Source organism: Schistocerca nitens, chromosome 7 (assembly GCF_023898315.1).
Source record: "Schistocerca nitens isolate TAMUIC-IGC-003100 chromosome 7, iqSchNite1.1, whole genome shotgun sequence".
Classification (NCBI taxonomy): domain Eukaryota; kingdom Metazoa; phylum Arthropoda; class Insecta; order Orthoptera; family Acrididae; genus Schistocerca; species Schistocerca nitens.
In genome coordinates, this window is record NC_064620.1 from 573386550 (window position 1) to 573406564 (window position 20015).

At 43.5% G+C, this 20015-nt stretch overlaps 1 pseudogene; it reads left to right on the top strand.

Moving 5' to 3' along the window:
- The first annotated feature begins 19636 nt into the window (after nt 1–19636).
- LOC126197870 (5S ribosomal RNA) lies at nt 19637–19754 on the top strand (annotated as a pseudogene).
- The last annotated feature ends 261 nt before the right edge of the window (nt 19755–20015 follow it).

Here is a 20015-nt window from a genome sequence, read left to right on the forward strand (position 1 = left end):
GCGATGAGTACCACTTAACGCCGGTTCAAGAGACCGGGGTCAAGCGCTTGTAGTCGGAATTCGGACCTACAGAAGGGTTCATGATGTTAAATATCCGAGGCTGATCTTTACAGGAAAGCATCGTGTGAGCAGGGCCGTTGCTATGTGTTTTGCAGCCCAAGGCGAGAATTGAAAAATGACGCTCCCTCTTTTTTACTACCTTCGGCCTCCCCTATATCCCCCCTTCCCTCCACCGCTACTAACATCCAACGGCACAAGAGTGTAAATCTCCTATTATACTTTTAATCATTAAACTAAGGTGAAAGAATGTCCTCATCCTCTGGGGAGAATCCTCAGTTTTCATGGGTCAACAAATGTCCTCAATTTTATTTTTTGCCCTCAATTTTTTTTAAAATTTACCAAAAAATTCAAGTAGGAATAATGTGCTGAACATTTAAAACTAGAACACAACTGAATATACCAGTGCAACTCTGTTTTGCATTGATTATTTTTTTTATTTAATTGCAAGAAAAGCGGTTCTAGGTGCTTCAGTCTGGAACCGCGCGACCGCTATGGTCGCAGGTTCGAATCCTGCCTTGGGCATCGATGTGTGTAATGTCCTTAGGTTAGTTAAGTTTAAGTAGTTCTAACTTCTAGGGGACTGATGACCTCAGAAGTTAAGTCCCATAGTGCTCAGAGCCATTTGAACCATATTTTTGCAAGAAAATAGGCTAATAAAGTTGTGGAACTATTTTCTGTTGCGATTGATTTTTCCTTTCTTCTGGTGCGAATGAATTTTTCGTTTAACTTACAAATTATGCTATACTGATGGGAGGCATAGCAAAGCATCAAACTAGGTCATCTAAATAATCGTGATGTTTTTAATGAAATATTTTAACTGGAACATTTTTCGAATATGAAATAAATATAATCTTTTTCAGAAACCATTTTTTTGCGCTTAAGTAAATAAATGACGCGTTGTTTGCATTTTCTACTGAGAGTTCTACAACTTTTATTAGCCGCTCCGGTTGCACAGTTGTCTAAGCGATTGGCTTCTGATCATTCTTCCGAGATAGGTCCGGGTTCGAATCTTGGGGAGGTATGGCTGTTGCGTTTGTTTAAAGGCACTGGCCCTTTGCCTTCTGTGGAGTCAGTGGCCCTAAATTACGGACGGGCGATTGCTTATAGACCATTGAGTTGCTCACTGCGGTCGTTCAACCATTTAAGTTAATGTGTTAAGTACATTTTTTTCATTAATCTGTATGCTCAAGCGTAGTTACCGGGCTTGGAGTATTCCTTTTCCTGCACAGTATATTTTTGTCTTCCGATTGTTTGCTTTCGCAGAATCACAATGAAATTTCACTACGAAATCAAAATGCAGCTTTGTTTTTAAGTGATGCCCCCTGTGAGTAACATTTAAAATTTGTCTGGAGTAATACTCTGAATGATGGTGCTTTCTTCTTATATAATACTTTATTCACGTGAAAAGTATCACTCATATTCATAGTACTTTTACTGGACAATCATGATACGTTTCATAAATTCTTTTCTATTCTTCGGATTTACCTTAATACGACAGACGTTGTCCTCAATTACGTCCTCATTATGAAACGTAATTTTCCTCAATTTTGGAGTGGAATTGGGGAAAAATGTCATTTTGTCCTCAATTTTGTGGTAAAAAGTCTGATCATCTTAGATTAAACCCGTTAATTACATTTGTGTTTTAACACTTACATCAGTGATTCTGTGATCTTAGAGTACTGGGAATAGTACTACTGCATGTCAAATTTTAAGAAAACGATAGCTGATTTGTTTGAGAAAAGACAGTGTAGATCTTTTCTCGTGACTGACATCACCTCGTTTTTATTGGTGATACCTTTTACTCCTTTTAGATATGTTGAAAGAGAAGTACGAAACCTAGCTTGTGAATACGTGATCGATTATCCACAGGAAATAACAGTAGAACTAAACACATCAACAGACCCACTCCATACTACTAACAGATGATATGCAGAGATAAAAAGAGGAGAGACAGAGAGAGGTCATCAAGTCGCAAACCAATCGCAAGCCAGCGCACATGCCCCGCTGCAGTGCTCGACAGAGATAAATGAAGGTCATGTTTGTTTCCGTTTGCTACTGACAAGGGAACCTCCCCATCGCACCCCTCTCAGATTTAGTTATAAGTTGGCACAGTGGATAGGCCTTGAAAAACTGAACACAGATCAATAGAGAAAACAGGAAGAAGTTGTGTCGAACTATGAAAAACATGAGCGAAATACACACACTGAGTAGTCCATGCGCAAGATAGGTAACATCAAGGATTAAGTAAGCTCAGGAGCGCAGTTGTCCTGTGGTTAGCGCGAGCAGCTGCGGAATAAGAAGTCCTTCTTTCAAATTTTACCTCGAGTGAAAAGTTAACTTTTTTATTTTCGCCAAGTTATGATCTGTCCGTTCGTTCATTGACGTCTCTGTTCACTGCAATAAGTTTACTGTCTGTGTTTTGCGACCGCACCGCAAAACCGTGCGATTAGTAGACGAAAGGGTGTGCCTCTCCAATGGGAACCGAAAACATTTGATCGCAAGGTCATAGGTCAACCGATTCCTCCACAGGAAAACACGTCTGATATATTCTATACAGCACTGGTGACGGCATGTGCGTAGCATGACAGGAACATGTTGTCGACCCACCTAATTTGTACACTTGGCGAATGGGTAAAACGATTCTTCTACCTTGCCCGATTTAGGTTTTCTTGTGGATGTGATAATCACTCCCAAAAAAGTGATGAAAACATAAGAGTTTGTCACATAAACTGCAAGAAATGAATGCAACAGTTTCACAGTCGCACAGTTTCTCCTGTGCTCTGTCAAAACATATGTTTTTAACGTTTTCAAAATTTTCCGTTTAGGTGTAGCGTCCCCATACTATGGCGCAGTTACCTCGCATCGGACGGACGGACGGACAGATAATAATTGTCTGAAAATAAAAAATTAAAGTCCTCGCTTGAGGGAAGACTTGAACCTAGGACCTCTCGTTCCACAGCTGCTCACGCTAACCACGGGACCACAGCGCTCCTTAGACTGTACTCTCGTTGATGTTGCATATCTTCGCGTGGACTACTCAGTTTGTATATTTTGCTTATTTTTTTCATAGTTCCACACAACTTCTTCCTGTTTTCTCGATTGATCTGTGCTCAGTTTTTCAAGGCCTAGCCACTGTGCCAACTTATAACTAAATCTGAGGGGGGTGCGATGGGGAGGTTCCCTTGTCAGTAGCGGCTACTTTAGTTTTGAGGTTGGTAGAGGCAATGTGTTTACTTTTGTCAAAGTAAGTAAAGGCTAAGCCCAACTCGTGACTGTTAATTTAATGTAAATACAGAAAAGTGTAATCAGGCAGTTTTTTTGAAATAGTTATTTATCCAATGAACTGGTTTTCGAGCCTTTGAGATGGTATACAGGGGGTTGCGTAGCTATTTCAAAGCGCAATGCTGGGTGCTGGCTCTATGACAAAAAGATGGAACATGCTTTAATGCATTTTTTTCTGATTTGCTGAATTTTTTCGCTATTTGATTTGAAATTAATTTTTTCCATCCTTTGGCATCCATAAAATTTTGCCGCTCTAGGCCGCCGCCTAGACTTGTCTAATGGCAGAAACGGTCCTGGATTACGCAACAATTTAACGTACCGTGTCTGCCCTGATAGCAGAGTGGTCAGCGCGACGGACTATCGTGTCTACTGGCCTGGGTTCGATTCCGGGCTGGGTCGGAGATTTTCTCCGCTGAGGGACTGGGTGTTTTGTGTTGTCCTTATCATCATCATTTCATCCCCGTCGACACGCAAGTCGCCGAAGTGGCGTCAACTCGAAAGACTTGCACCAGGCAAACGGACTACCCGACGGGAGACCCTAATCACACGACATTTCCATTTCCAACGTACCGTAACAACTAGGGAATGGAACTTTAAATGTACTATGTGATTCGTAATAGCAATGAGGAGCAGGCAAACAGTACAGCTTCAAATTCCAGTTGGTGCATTTTGTAAGGGCTATGAAGTAAAATAATAAGAGGACGTGGATGTGGAAACGAGCAAGATCGCTCGCCTTGTGAATGAATCGAGTATATTGTGAGGAGCAGCACTCAAGCTGGATGAAGAGCCCACGCCAGAATCCGATCCTACAAAAGGGTTCATGACGTTAAATATCTGAGAGGAGTATTTACAGAGAACGCATCGTGGGAGGCAGAGATTAAATCGAGGATTCAGGCCGCAAACCGATTGTACTTCAGACTGCCAGCTTTTTTAATCGGCACTCTCTCAAAGAATTTCGGACTGCAACTCTGAAAAACATCGACCCAACCCGTATGACTGAGAAACTTGAAGCGACCACAACAAAGACTCAAATAATTTTAAATAATTTTTTTGAACTGCCTGTTCTGTCGGACATTTAAATTTCTCCTTAAGTAATAAAACTATGACTGACTAATAATAATAATAATAAGAGCTGTGCAGAAGTAATAATGAATCGTAATAGAAAACTGAGCTGCCGGCCGGTGTGGCCGAGCGGTTCTAGGCGCTACTGTCTGGAACCGCGCGACCGCTACGGTTGCAGGTTCGAATCCTGCCTCGGGCATGGATGTGTGTGATGTCCTTAGGTTGGTTAGGTTTAAGTAGTTCTAAGTTCTAGGGGACTAATGACCTCAGAAGTTAAGTCCCATAGTGCTCAGAGCCATTTGAACCATCTTTGAGAAAACTGAGCTGTCATAATGAGAAGGCAATCATTTAATAGTGGTAAACTGAATAATCTGACTACAAGAATTTTGAACAGTATAAACTACCTGAGTAATGAACTTTTACATAAATTCTGCGGTAATTAGTTTTGTAAAAGTGATCACAGATCCAAGAACTAAAACTGATACACAGTACAGGAAAATCTAACTGGCTCTTAATGACATAAGTTGACCCTGATTGAATTAAAAAAAAAAAAAAATTAGTCCTTACCTCTACCCTTCGCAAATCTGGATAACGCGTTACAGTACTGCTCTGTCTTACGCGCCGCTATGCTAAAGCTGCAAATTACAGTATCTACACAGAGACACTCGAGAGGTGCAATGAGTTGTCTGTTAGTTGCAAATCTAAGTATTTTCGGAACACACTTGGTTCCTTATCTACTTTTGAGAAAACCATGATCAATTAAAAATTGTAGGAGAAAGGTAGGTGAAAAATGGCGCTGCAATAATATCCTCCTTCTCAGATCAGTTACCATTACATAATTATCTTAATTTAAATAATCGATAAATTTAAACTTTACATTTGAAACGTAACTTTACAACTCCTTACTCACTTTAACACAGTTAACCAATGTCTGCCAATGCGCCTACGCGCACACCAAAGATGATAATCTATCCCTGTGATACAGTTTATAACATTGCTGCTCGCTCACGTGTAACAGCTCGAGAGCAAAGATATGACATTGTTGTACAATCGATTAATACTCAAATGACATCTATCAACATGTCCGTCGCAACGGACACCATTGGTGGTACAGAGGCCGTAAAGAGACAGTATTACTACAAACTGAACTTCAGCTGCCTAAGAGCACTGAAATTAGTCAATGGCGAAGGTGCAAAACTTGTGCCGGATCGGAACTCGGATGCTTCGCTTCACTGGAACAGCTGCCTTAACCACCTGGCCCATACAGGACACGCATCATGATCGACCCAAATTTTCAACCTATCAAGCACAGGAAGCACCCCCTCCAATTAGACCCATTTCTCGTAGCATTCGTTAAGCCCTGCAGGAATCTCCGGACTGCCGAGGCAGTTAAAACAACCATTCTAGAGAAGCGGAGCATCTGGTTACGAGTCCCGGTCCAGCACAAATTTTCAACCTTCAGCATGCCTTTGGGCGTCTGACGTCGTGTTTCTCGAAGTATTAAATAATAGTATCGTTTTCGAGCGGAAAGCCTTATGGAAGCTCTATCTCCAGGGATAAGATGAGCTGACTGGGGAATGAAGGATCCAGCAAAATGGTGAGCTGAGTGAGACTTCCAACAGTCCAAATATTGTGGGCGTAATATGAACCGAACGGATTTTGTGGGCAGATCAAGTAGCTGGGCCGGTTAAAGTCGAAATACATGAATTTCACTACCCGCAGAAGACCACTAGATAGATCGAATGCAAGGTAAGGAGATGGAATCTATGAGGAATTGCTGCAGATCGGGACACATGGTGATTAGCATTAGAAAGCGGGAAATGGAATCCAGTGGATGAGTGACCTTGTAGGTGCCCGCTGTCCTCTGGGCCTGATCGCGTAAAGTAAGTAAGTAATGAAATAATACACTGACGGAAAAAAATCGCAACACCAAAAAATAAGTAATGTAGAGTAGTGAAATTTCAGGAATACATTTCTGTATGCAACGTATTTGCGTGTTTAACATTGCAAGAGCAAAGCTTAATGCAAGACCGAGGTATGCCATTGGAAATGGGTAATGTAACCGCCAGAATGTTGACTGTAAGCATGGAAACGTCCATGCTTTGTGTTGTATAGCTGTTGGATGTCAGCCGGCCTGAGTGGCCGAGCGGTTCTAGGCGCTACAGTCTGGAACCGCGCGACCGCTACGGTCGCAGGTTCGAATCCTGCCTCGGGCATGGATGTGTGTGATGTCCTTAGGTTCGTTAGGTTTACGTAGTTCTAAGTTCTAGGGGACTGATGACCTCAGAAGTTAAGTCCCATAGTGATCAAAGCCATTTTTTTGTTGGATGTCTGTTTGTGGGATGGAGTTTGTTGCCTGTTGCTCTTGGTCGGTCAATACAGGGACGGTTATTGTTGGTTGTGAATGACGCTGGACTTATCGTCCGATGATTTTATATATGTTCTCGATTGGAGATACATCTGGTGTCGACACTGTAGAGCATACTGGATTACAACAGCGGTAGTTGGGCGAGCGTTATCCTGTTAGAAAACAATACTGGAAGACTCTTCATGAATGGCAGCACAGCAGGTCGTATCACCAGACTGCCGTACAAATTTGCATCCAGGGTGCGTCGGATAACCATAACTCCAGATGTAGGTCCCGTGTGTCTAGCACGCAGAGAGGTTGGTTGTAGGCCTACAACTGGCCTTCTTCTAACCAACACATGGCCATCACTGGCACCGAGGTTGAACTAGCTTTCATCAGAAAACACAACAGACTTCCACCTGCTCCACAATGAGCTCTCGCTTGACATCACTTTTGGGGCAATGGAATGCACGGCTCGATGCTCTCCTTGAAATAACCGATTAGTGGCTCAAATGGCTCTGAGCACTATGGGACTTAACATCTGTGGTCATCAGTCCCCTAGAACTTAGAACTACTTAAACCTAACTAACCTAAGGACATCACACACATCCATGCCTGAGGCAGGATTCGAACCTGCGACCGTAGCAGTCGCGCGGTTCCGGACTGAGCGCCTGAACCGCGAGACTACCGCCGCCGGCTAACCGATTAGTAACAGGTCGTTGCATCACATTGGTTCCAGCTGCTTCTCACATTCCTATTGCAGATACAGTACGATGCGACAGAGCCACATGCCGAACACAATGGTCCTCCATCTCGGAAGTGCCACTTGACCGTCCCGAGCCCGGTCTTCTTACGCCCGTACATTCCTGCGTCCACCACTGCCAGCAGTCATGAATAGTTCTGCAAAGTGCCCCTGCAATATCGCAGAACGAACATCCAGCTTCTCGTAGCCCTATTAACCGGTCGTTCAAACGCAGTCAGTTATTGATAATGCCGTCTTTGTCACCTTAAAGGCATTCTTGACTAACATTAAATCATCACGTCCGATCTCAAAGATAATTAACGATCATGACCGTTACAGCGCCTGTTTAAGGCAAACTTCATAGTGGTATTACTAAAGCAACTCTTATGCGACTGGTGCGAAATTTGAACAGACATAGTCAGGTGTATAAATACGCCTACCAACTTTGTGTTGCAATATTTTTCCGTCAGTGTGTGCGGAAAAATCCGTAATACGTCACACAAGGGATGATAGGGAAAATAAAATATACTAGAGAGTTACAGCCGAAGAAATACTTGTCGCAGACATAGAATACTTCATCCTCATGGGGCATGTGTAGTGATGTGGGTTTGGCAGATGTCCTGTAGGCAGGGCATTTATAAACGGGCGTTTGCCCGGGTATTTGCTCAAAGCAGTTTTAAGTTTCCAAATTCTGGACACTTGTAAAAAAGTACTTTTTAAAGTTTTTACTGCTAGAATGTATAATTTACCAATTAAAATAAGGGATGGGATATGCCGATATTACAAGTTAGTAAATTTTTAAGTTTAAACCTCTATATGTCACTCATTGCCTTTATTACTAAAAACGAAAGAAAAGAAGAGGGGAGCAGGCTTATTTTTACTAGCATTCCAACTTGCTGTACGAAGGAAGACCGCGTGTTGCTGACAACTGCTTGCATTTACGATGTCCTTTTTATTTTTACCAGTTCTACACTTCACACACACACACACACACACACACACACACACACACACACACACACCGTGTTTAACAGCTGTGTAGTGTTAAGCAGGTATAAAAAAAGTGTTTCTTGATGGTAAATGTATGCTTAAATGTTAAGCTGTTTTCAGTGAAAGAACAAAAGGAAAAAGCTCTTTATTTTCAGATGTAGCGACATTTGAGACGGACCATAGTTTTCTATTCTGCTCCTTTCTTTATCTACTTTCGTGTGACCGCACTGCTGTGGAGATAAAATAAGAACACTAACATAGAAAAGATTTAATAACAAAGAATCAATGCCCAAGACGCTGGTATCTTCCGATTCCGATACTTGTTGATTCCTAGAGAACCGGCGATTCTTGGACTCGTGCAGTCAGAATCGGCACATGACTCAGCTCTAATTAAGATCACTATGGATAAACTTCTGTGCAATAGTATAATATAAGTAGAAATAGTACCTACAGGCTACCTACTTAAAATAAACTATACTTTATTTCAGGAATTACGTTTAAACTTGAGTTTTGTTTTCTTTTTTCGTTATGTATTACCCCAAGAACTGACCTCATTAAAAATGTATAGTTATGTTTACAGTCAGTTTATTTCCCCCAATAACTCTTCTCTAAACCTCAAGTAGCTCTTTCAGCTTGGTTAACCAACCACTACAGAAGCAGTGTTACAAAACACCTTTTCCAATACAAAATAGTTTACATTTTTTTACAAGCGCTGCTTATCAGTTCAGATTTAAAATGCATAAATGCCAGGACATTGATGAAATCTGGGCAGTTTATCCTGGGCGTTTACCTCAACTTATAAATGCCTAGGCATTTAACATCAAATGATATGTGTGACGTAAATGCGCATTGTCAAGCGCCTGAAATATTTTAAACAGGAACATTTTGAAATTATTGATATGGCTGTCAAAGGGCTTAGATGTCTAATACTCGACCAACCTCGCATGAAGAAACCGGTTTCTTTGGAAAGAATGTCGCTGGATAAAAAAGGACATAAAAAGGTTGAAAAAACAATCAACCAGTTGCAAGACAAAGGTTTATTAGCCCTTAACCTAGGTTTCGATATTTCTAAAAATATCTCCTTCAGACGGAGTGGGCCATCTGAAGAAGATATTTTTAGAAATATCGAAACCTAGGTCAAGGGCAGTAGTGGGACAAGGGGGGTGACCCTAAAGTAGGTCACCCCAGACCAGGACGTCACCCCAAAGTACTGTTATCCAAGATGGCGGCGGTGACTTCACCCCAAAATAGATCACCCCAGACCACGACATCACCCCAAGAAGGTCAACCCAGATGGCGTCCATGACGTCACTGATGTTGAAAGAGCCACGCCCCCTGCCACAACCCTCTGGCGGGAAGTTTGAATTTTGACGGGAAAGTGCCACACCCCCTCCCTCAGAAAAATGGCGGGATAATGCATCAAACCACGGTTATCTCTACTAACCGAAGAAGGGAAAATATGTCACTTGGCCTACCCCAACTAACCTAAGTAATCCGACCACAGCCTCTTCCTACGAACTGGCGCCAAGTCTGAATTTTGGTGGTAAAGAAAGGTCAATTCGCGTATCTCCACTAAGCTAAGAAAATGGCGCGAAAGAAGTGACACTTGGACTACCTCACGTAACCGAAGTCACCCGTCCTCCACCTCTTCCTAGGGATTGGGGAGAAAAGGACTCAGCCTGCACTGGGCTGGTGGAGAGAGGAAGGAGTGTACTTTATTTATTTTGGAACAATTTATTTAGGGATGGAGTATACTTATTACACTGATACAAAACACACGCTATGACAACCTTGGGGTCAAGTCACACAGCCAACAGACATACAAACCACTAAAAGACTCTGCAAACGTGCTTGCTAATCATCAACCTATCGAAATCATGCACCAGTCTTTATTTAAACAATTTGAGCCACTACCACCATCCGGTGTGTTCACCACGAGGTCCAGAGCACAACAGAGCTAATACACAGTACCGGCACCAGAGGGTGCTGTTGTCCCTGATGTCATCTGTTCGACCACTTTCTCTTTATCGCCATTGTAACGGGACATGTCTGACGCGTGCTATTGATGTCACAGCGTGAAGCCTGCACGCTCATACTGTCGTTACAGTTCATCCTGTTCCGCTGCTCGTGACATATGTGTGTGACACGCATATCGATGCCACAGATTATGTAATAGATATCTGCTCGCGACTGTAATGGTATTTGTGCAACGTGCGTAGCCAATGCGCGCATAGTGACATCACAGGCTATAGCCCGCATATGTATACAGATGTCACGATCATGCAATAGAAATCTGCCTGCGATTCAATTGGAACACGTGGGCGCCGCTGCCCGTGGCCCTGACCCAACCCCATGAAGTGATGCGGCCATCAGCTGTCAAACCACACACAGACATCTGTTCGGGTCCCGCATGCATGAGGCGCAGCACCCCCTTCATACTTGACACACCGGAGAAATTCCTCTCCATGTATGTGATCACCGAGGCGCCTTTGATGACGCAATTGTACGGAAGCGAAGACCTATTTTCAAAGTGCAGACGCTCTAACGTGGCCAGTGCACATGTGCACACTTGCAAAAACATCCTTAATCATAAGAGCATTCTCCTTGTTTGGTAATAGATCACTGTCTAAGCACAGACGGGGGCGATCGTTGCAAGCATATCGAACAACGTTCTCAACCTTGTACTGATGTCACATAATTATATAAAAATAAGTACCGAGTCGACCTCGTGGAAATTGTATAGTGTCCCAGAAATAGTTAACGCTTGCTTTCTTGATGTCTCAGCTTGTATGCACGGAAATTCTTGCCCTAACCGAATCTGTTTACGAAAATAGCGCAGTATAACGTTGAATGCAGTCTTCCTCGCAGACTTAACGAGGTACCCCCTCCATCGCGTGTTACCCTCCTGCTTTCAACACACGCAAACGTTCCCTCTGCTATGTTGTGGCTCCTATATCCCAGCACAAAGAATGTGAATGAATCGAGCATTATGACTGGCTCTTATCGAAGTTACCCGCCGAATTTCTGATACCGTCGATACCGAAGCCCCATCCACCTTTTCAATGTTTCTGCAAATGGAACTTTCAGCAGTAAAATTATTTTGCACACATCGCTAAATGTCATTGACAGTTAAATCTGCAAAGTTGTCTGCCGTTTATCAAATACAAACGAGGCTCACAAGAATATTGGAAGCCAGGAAGAGATTTACCAGTGTAACTACAATTAAATAATACGATTGCTGCTACAGTCTGACACCACTCCATGTACAGGTAATGTCTCCTCTTCACGACTGTGCTTCCGGAACGAATCTCGATATCTATAGCACACATAATTTTCCACGTAAAAGAACCTCTCTCATACCCTTGCGGTTATTGATGTGCTGAATCTATATGTCCCTCACGACACACAGTCATCCTCTCTAGTCATGCCACAACATAAACCATAGTAACTTTACAATGCAGTATATACATATTTTACACAACATAAGCCACAGTAACCTTACAATACAATATATACACATTTTACACAAACAGTGCAGTTAACTTTTATATCTGTACAGCATCTCAGTCCTAGGGAAGCACCATCAGCCTTTTCTTTCTTTCTACAGACATGACATTCAGCGGCAATAAGCCATTTTACACTGATCACCATATTACACCAACAACTAAACCTCACAAAGTGCCATACATATCGTGAAATACGGAAAGATTCTTACTCAATTACACTACTCTCCCACTGAGGACAGGAGCATGAATATTAGAGTGTGAAACCGATATCCAACCCAGCAATATATCACTCCGTACCTTGTTGATGTAGTAAACATACAATTCATATCATGCACCAAACAAAATCATCCCTTTTCTAACATTCATACATATACTGCGAAGATGGGCAGTACCATATATACTCCTCACAGGATTAGATATTTTCCTGCAGCCAACGATCACAAGTCATGCACCCTCCAACGCGTGACCAGAGCACCCTCAGCGGACTGAAGTTGCTCTCAGAACTGTTCCACAAATCGGGATCATTTCCCCTCGGCACAAACGCATTACTGTTTCTGCTCCAAACCAGCTTCCTTGCTTTTCTACGGACATCTCCAGACTTGGGGATTACAAGAAAACACGTATTTTTGCCATAATATTATACCATTTTCGAGGCACTTCTCGATATGAAGCACTAGGCGGCATCCTACAGAACGCTAACGCAACATACGAGGGCAGTTCAATAAGTAATGCAACACATTTTTTTTCTCGGCCAATTTTGGTTGAAAAAACCGGAAATAGCTTGTGGAATATTTTCAAACATTCCCGCTTCGTCTCGTATAGTTTCATTGACTTCCGACAGGGGGCAGCGCTGTACGGAGCTGTTAAAATGGCGTCTGTAACAGATGTGCGTTGCAAACAACGGGCAGTGATCGAGTTTCTTTTGGCGGAAAACCTGGGCATCTCAGATATTCATAGGCGCTTGCAGAATGTCTACGGTGATCTGGCAGTGGACAAAAGCACGGTGAGTCGTTGGGCAAAGCGTGTGTCATCATCGCCGCAAGGTCAAGCAAGACTGTCTGATCTCCTGCGTGCGGGCCGGCCGTGCACAGCTGTGACTCCTGCAATGGCGGAGCGTGCGAACACACTCGTTCGAGATGATCGACGGATCACCATCAAACAACTCAGTGCTCAACTTGACATCTCTGTTGGTAGTGCTGACACAATTGTTCACCAGTTGGGATATTCAAAGGTTTGTTCCCACTGGGTCCCTCGTTGTCTAACCGAACACCATAAAGAGCAAAGGAGAACCATCTGTGCGGAATTGCTTGCTCGTCATGTGGCTGAGGGTGACAATTTCTTGTCAAAGATTGTTACAGGCGATGAAACATGGGTTCATCACTTCGAACCTGAAACAAAACGGCAATCAATGGAGTGGCGCCACACCCACTCCCCTACCAAGAAAAAGTTTAAAGCCATACCCTCAGCCGGTAAAGTCATGGTTACAGTCTTCTGGGACGCTGAAGGGGTTATTCTGTTCGATGTCCTTCCCCATGGTCAAACGATCAACTCTGAAGTGTATTGTGCTACTCTTCAGAAATTGAAGAAACGACTTCAGCGTGTTCGTAGGCACAAAAATCAGAACGAACTTCTCCTTCTTCATGACAACGCAAGACCTCACACAAGTCTTCGCACCCGAGAGGAGTTCACAAAACTTCAGTGGACTGTTCTTCCTCATGCACCCTACAGCCCCGATCTCGCACCGTCGGATTTCCATATGTTTGGCCCAATGAAGGACGCAATCCGTGGGAGGCACTACGCGGATGATGAAGAAGTTATTGATGCAGTACGACGTTGGCTCCGACATCGACCAGTGGAATGGTACTGTGCAGGCATACAGGCCCTCATTTCAAGGTGGCGTAAGGCCGTAGCATTGAATGGAGATTACGTTGAAAAATAGTGTTGTGTAGCTAAAAGATTGGTGAATAACCTGGTGTATTTCAATGCTGAATAAAACAACCCCTGTTTCAGAAAAAAAAATGTGTTGCATTACTTATTGAATTGCCCTTTTAGTTCCCAAGATACAGACTGGAAAATGTTTCTCTACAAACGCCAAACTATAGCGAGGTGCAGCGTGCTGTAAACCACTGAGTAACTTGAAACAAATAGCGCAAACTGATATTTCCACTGTCGAATACCGAAGCCAGTGATGTAACATATTCCAAGTCATCCCTATAATTTACAAGCCAACTAAAGTCTTCCCCATGTCTAGAGAACAGGCAAATGTGTCTTCCACGTGCCAGATGCACACACCACAATCGATCTTCTCTCAACTAAATAAAGGCGCGAAATGTGCAGAAGCAGGCAACCAAACAATTTACATGGGAGGGAATAACAGTCCAGCACAAACGCATTTCCATACACAATCTTTTCAGATTTACACTTGATCACGAAAGCCACCCAACACGTAATAAGTATTAGTTCCCTATTCGGTGGTCTAGAGGACGGCAAAGTTAACTCACATGCATTCCTACACTCCAACAGGCCTCTGCATTCAGACAGCTGCTGGTGTTAACGGGAAACGTGAATCATTCCCACCACAGGCCATGCACATGCAGAATCATACCAGAAAACCGATCACGTATATGTTTTATCGTTATATTTACAATTAAATGTTACAATCGTGGTCTCAATTGAACGGCATTAGACAATGAGTGAAGTGTCGGAAATACACCCTGCTGTCGGCAGTGGCTCGGAAATAGAAATATCACCACCTTTCTTATGACTTGACATATTCAAATGGCTCTGAGCACTATGGGACTCAACTGCTGAGGTCATAAGTCCCCTAGAACTTAGAACTACTTAAACCTAACTAACCTAAGGACAACACACACATCCATGCCCGAGGCAGGATTCGAACCTGCGACCGTAGCGGTCGCGCGGTTCCAGACTGTAGCGCCAGAACCGCTCGGCCACCAGCGGCCGGCTTGACATATTCTTTCCTTTGCTATGACAGTACTCCAAGTCAAGTCCATACCCTCCTTACGACTGGAGATAGTCATTTCCTTTCCACAAACACATACTTTATAAACCTGATGCTCACATGCGAACATATCACACACCCACCACTACTACTAAGCATAATACTTCGTCAATAACTGATTGCCTACGATACAAAATAATGCTGACCGAAAACCAACGATGGGTGAACATGTCTCTTATGTTTTTCTTGCGAGTGCTACCACTGCGTCTTAGAAAGAGAGACGTAATCAACAAGATGTTTAAAAAAACTGATCCCAACAACTACTGCATGTTACCATCACAAGCGATCTTGTTTCTACAGGTGCACATGAGTATCCATGTTAAAAGCTATAGCAACTTTATGAATCGAGATATGACATTACCTCTGAATGAGGTGGTTTTCTTCTGGACAAGTACCATGACGGTGATCCTAGGAATGTGTATTATCAGCCCACAATCAACCTCGTGATAAAATCACTGAACTTTGAAAGTCAGTCGGCTAAGGAATGGAGTATGTAAGCGGTATTTGCGACTCCCTCACACCACCCTAGCTAGATAATTCTATAGTATATGTAGCGCATTCTGTCTCGAGATCATATCAGAGGTTCCGCAATATATCCACTGAGCTATAGGCGATGACTGATTGAGAAGGAACACAAATAGTAGTAGTAGATGAGGTGCCGATTGGGGTCGTAAGAAAATGTACGTTAGCTTCCCAGATCTCCAGTGTTACGCTATCCGCTAGAAATGATGTCCATGATTTGGAATTGGGTCTTTCCATTCAAGTGCATACCTGCGTTGTATCCTATTGACAATTCCTGTAATGATTACAACCACTACTCAATCATATTTCTGGCACTCCCAAGTCTCAAAGCGAGTCACCTTTCCTGAACCTAGCTGCTACAGTAAAACTGCAACGTGGTTTTAGTCACCCCCTATGCAACTTGTAACTGCTCCCACTGCTACAGCTTTCCGCATATGATCGTTCCAATTTAAGTTGGAGCTGAGCAGAAGCCAGAGAAAGACATATCCACCACATTCTGCAAGCTATGTGGAAAGCAGAACGACCTGAGTTAGTGCAACAGGACCATGTTTTGACCATTCGGTGGAAATGCACGCAATGTGGTACGTCGCCAAACTAGATACAGATACTACAGTCTGAAGCAGATCTGCGTCCATTCAAATCAATCAGCCCAAAATGCTATCATCATTATTCTCTACCCCCCTCCCAACAGAGAAAAAAATTACAAACTGTAAAAGCTCATCCTATTTAGAAGTCACCCAGGCACCAATGCTGGCACAATGATGCATAGCTGCGGTGCGGTCCAGCGAGGAGAAAGTCCCATCTGCAGAAAGAAAAAAAAGGTCGATGGTGCTTCGATACCGGCGGTATCAGTGATTTGGTTGGTAAATTCGATAAGAGCCAATCATAATGCTCGATTCATTCACATCCTTTGTGCTGGGATATAGGAGCCATTACATGGCAGATGGAACGTTTGTGTGTGTTGAAAGCAGGAAGGGTAACACGATATGGAGGGGTACCTCGTTAGGTCCGCGAGGAAGATGCGTTCGGCGTTATTCTGCGCTATTTTCGTAAATTCTGTTAGGGCAAGAATTTCCGTGCGTACATGCTGTGACGTCAAGAAAGTGAGCGTTAACTATATCTGGGACACTATACAATTTCCGCGAGATCGACTCGGTTCTTATATTTACACAGTCATATGACATCAGTATAAGGTTGAGAATGTTGTTAGATGCGCTTGGGACGATCGCCCCCGTCTTTGCTTAGACAGTCATATATTTCCAAACAAGGAGAATGCTCATATGATTACGGTTTTTTTTTTTTTTTTTTTTTTTTTTTTTGCAAGCGTGCATGCACGTGCAGGCTACTTTAGGGCGTCTGTGCTTTGAAAATAGATCGTTATCCCGTACGACAGCGTCATCAAAGGCACCTAGGTGATCACGTATTTAGATAATAATTTCTCCGGTGTGTCAAGTATGATGGGGGTGCCAACACTTCATGCATGCAGGACCTGAACAGACGTCTGTGCGTGGTTTGACAGCTGACGGCCGCGTCACTTCGTGGGGAGCGCCCGGCCACAACTGGGGAGGGGTCAAGGCCAGGGGCAGCGGTGCCCACGTGTTCCATTTGAATCGCAGGCAGATTTCTATTGCACGATCTGTGACGACTGTATACCTTCGCGGGCTATATGCTGTGACATCACTATGCACATGCTGGCTATACACGTCGCATGAGTACCGTTAGAATCGCGAGCAGATTTCTATTGCATAATCTATGACGTCAGTACGTGCGTCACACACACACACGTCGCGAGCGGTGGGAAAGTTTTTCTATAGCACGATCTCTGAACTCGATACGTGCGTCACACACACACACACATCACAAGCGGTGGAACAGGACGATCTGTAACGTCAGTATGATCATGCAGGCTTGACGCTGTGACATCAATAGCGCTGTCGGACGTGTCCCGTTAGACTGGCGACAGAGAGAAAGCAGTCGAACGGATGACGTCCGGGACGACAGCGCCCTCTGGTGCCGGTATTGTGTAATAGCTCAGTTGGGCTCTGGACCTTGTGGCGAACACACCGGATGACGGTAGTGGCTCAGATTGTTTAAATAAAGACTGGTTCATGATTTCGGCAGTTGATGATTAGCAAGCATGTTTGCAGAGTGTTTTAGTGGTTTGCATGTCTGTTGGCTGTGTGACGTGACCCCAAGCATGTTCGAGCGTGTGTTTTGTATCAGTGTAATAAATATACTCCATCCCTAAATAAATTGTTCCAAAATAAATAAAGTACACTCCTTCCTCTCTCCACCAGCCCAGTGCAGGCTGTCCTTTTCTCACCAATCCCTAGGAAGAGGTGGAGGACAGGTGACTTAGGTTAGTGGAGGTAGTCCAAGTGTCACTTCTTTCGCGATATTTTCTCAGATTAGTAGAGGAACCCCAAGTGGCCATTCTTTACTGCCAAAATTCAAACTTGCCGCCAGTTCCTAGGATGAGGTGGCAGTCAGGTGACTTAGGTTAGTGGAGGTAGTCCAAGTGTCCTTTCTTTCGCGCCAGTTTCTGAGCTTAGTAGAGATATGCGAATTGACCTCTCTTTACAATCAAAAACCAAACTTGGCGCCAGTTCCTAGGAAGAGGTGGCCATCTGATGAGTTAGGTTAGTGGGGGTAGGCCAAGTGACATTTTCCCTCGATTTTCTTAGGTTAGTAGAGATGACTGTAGTGTGATGCATTATCCTCTTGGAATTTGAACTTCCCGCCATTTTTCTGAGGGAGGGGGTGTAGCACTTTCCCGCCAAAATTCAAACTTCCTGACAGTGGGGTGTGGCAGGGGGTGTGGCACTTGCATCCTCAGTGACGTCATGGACCCCTTCTGGGGTGAGGGTGACTTACTTTGGTGCAAGTCCTGGTCTGGGGCGATCTACTTTGGGGTGATGTCCTGATCTGGGGTGACCTACTTTGGGGTGACGTCATCGCCTCCACCTTGGATAATGGTACTTTGGGGTGACATCCTGGTCTGGGGTGACCTACTTTGGGGTGATGTCCCCCTTGTCCCACCACTAAGGGCTAATAAACCTTTGTTTTGCAGCAGGTTGGCTGATTTTTTTCAACCTCTCCAGATTTACACAGTTGCTATTTTGCAGCCATGTTTAAGATTTTGAAAAAAGGACACGATGTGATAACTCCATTCCAGAGATCGATATGCAGTCTTTGAAAGCACAACTCGAACTGCTGCATCTACGATACAAGGTAAAATGCCGAGAGACACTAAAGATGTTTTGTTTATTACGAAAAAAGAAGTTCGAGAATTATTTCCTAATGTTGAAGCTTTATTAGCTGTAAAGCAGAACTTAATTTTACTGCCCTACGACGACTGTCTGTTTTTGATAGTTTCCCATTTGTCTTTTTATATGGATTTTTAATTAAAAAAACCCAAATGAAATCGTGTGTATAATAATCTGTTTCTTTATATTTGCTATAAAAATCAAGCAGTGTTTAATTTGGAAAACTGTTCAATTTGCGTTCGACAGGTACACAGCAGAGGCTCAGCCACGTAGCAGTTTGTAGTGTGTAAAACTTGCTGTTGAATCGAGTAGACTTAAGAAATGTTGCTTGAATATGTATAACCAGATTTGACAGAAACGAGGAAATGTATTTGGATCACTGTAGGTCAAATTTTGTAAGATTATTTTACCATATGCTCTTGACATAGTATTTAATTCTTAGAATGCAGGCTTCCTCAATGATAAAATCTTCTTGGGTTGACAGTCGAGTCAATGTGAAGCACTGACTTGGCTATCAACCAGAGAAGATTTTATCATACGTGGTTATTCCTTCTGATTTTTAACTACTTACGTTTTATGCCTGTTTTTGATAGTTTCCCATTTGTCTTTTTATATGGATTTTTAATTAAAAAAACCCAAATGAAATCGTGTGTATAATAATCTGTTTCTTTATATTTGCTATAAAAATCAAGCAGTGTTTAATTTGGAAAACTGTTCAATTTGAAATAGTTTCCACACTTCTTTAACACATAATACATAATAATCGCAGACACATCTGTTGATGAATTTCAATGATAGTATTAGATAACTTTTTTATACTCTGTAATCGCAAAGTATGCCAACGGCCTTGCCGCAGCGGCAACACCCGTTCCCGTCAGATCACCGAAGTTAAGCGCTGTCGGGCTGGGCTAGCACTTGGATGGGTGACCATCCGGTGTGCCGAGCACTGTTGGCAAGCGGGGTGCACTCAGCCCTTGTGAGGCAAACTGAGGAGCTACTTGATTGAGAAGTAGCGGCTCTGGTCTCGGAAACTGACATACGGCTGGAAGAGCGGTGTGTTGACCACATGCCCCTCCATATCCGCGTCCAGTGACGCCTGTGGGCTGAGGATGACACGGCGGCGGGTCGGTACCTTTGGGCCTTCATGGCCTGTTCGCGTGGAGAGGAGGAGGAGGAGGAGGAGGAATCGCAAAGTACCTTTCAATCCGGGCTCATA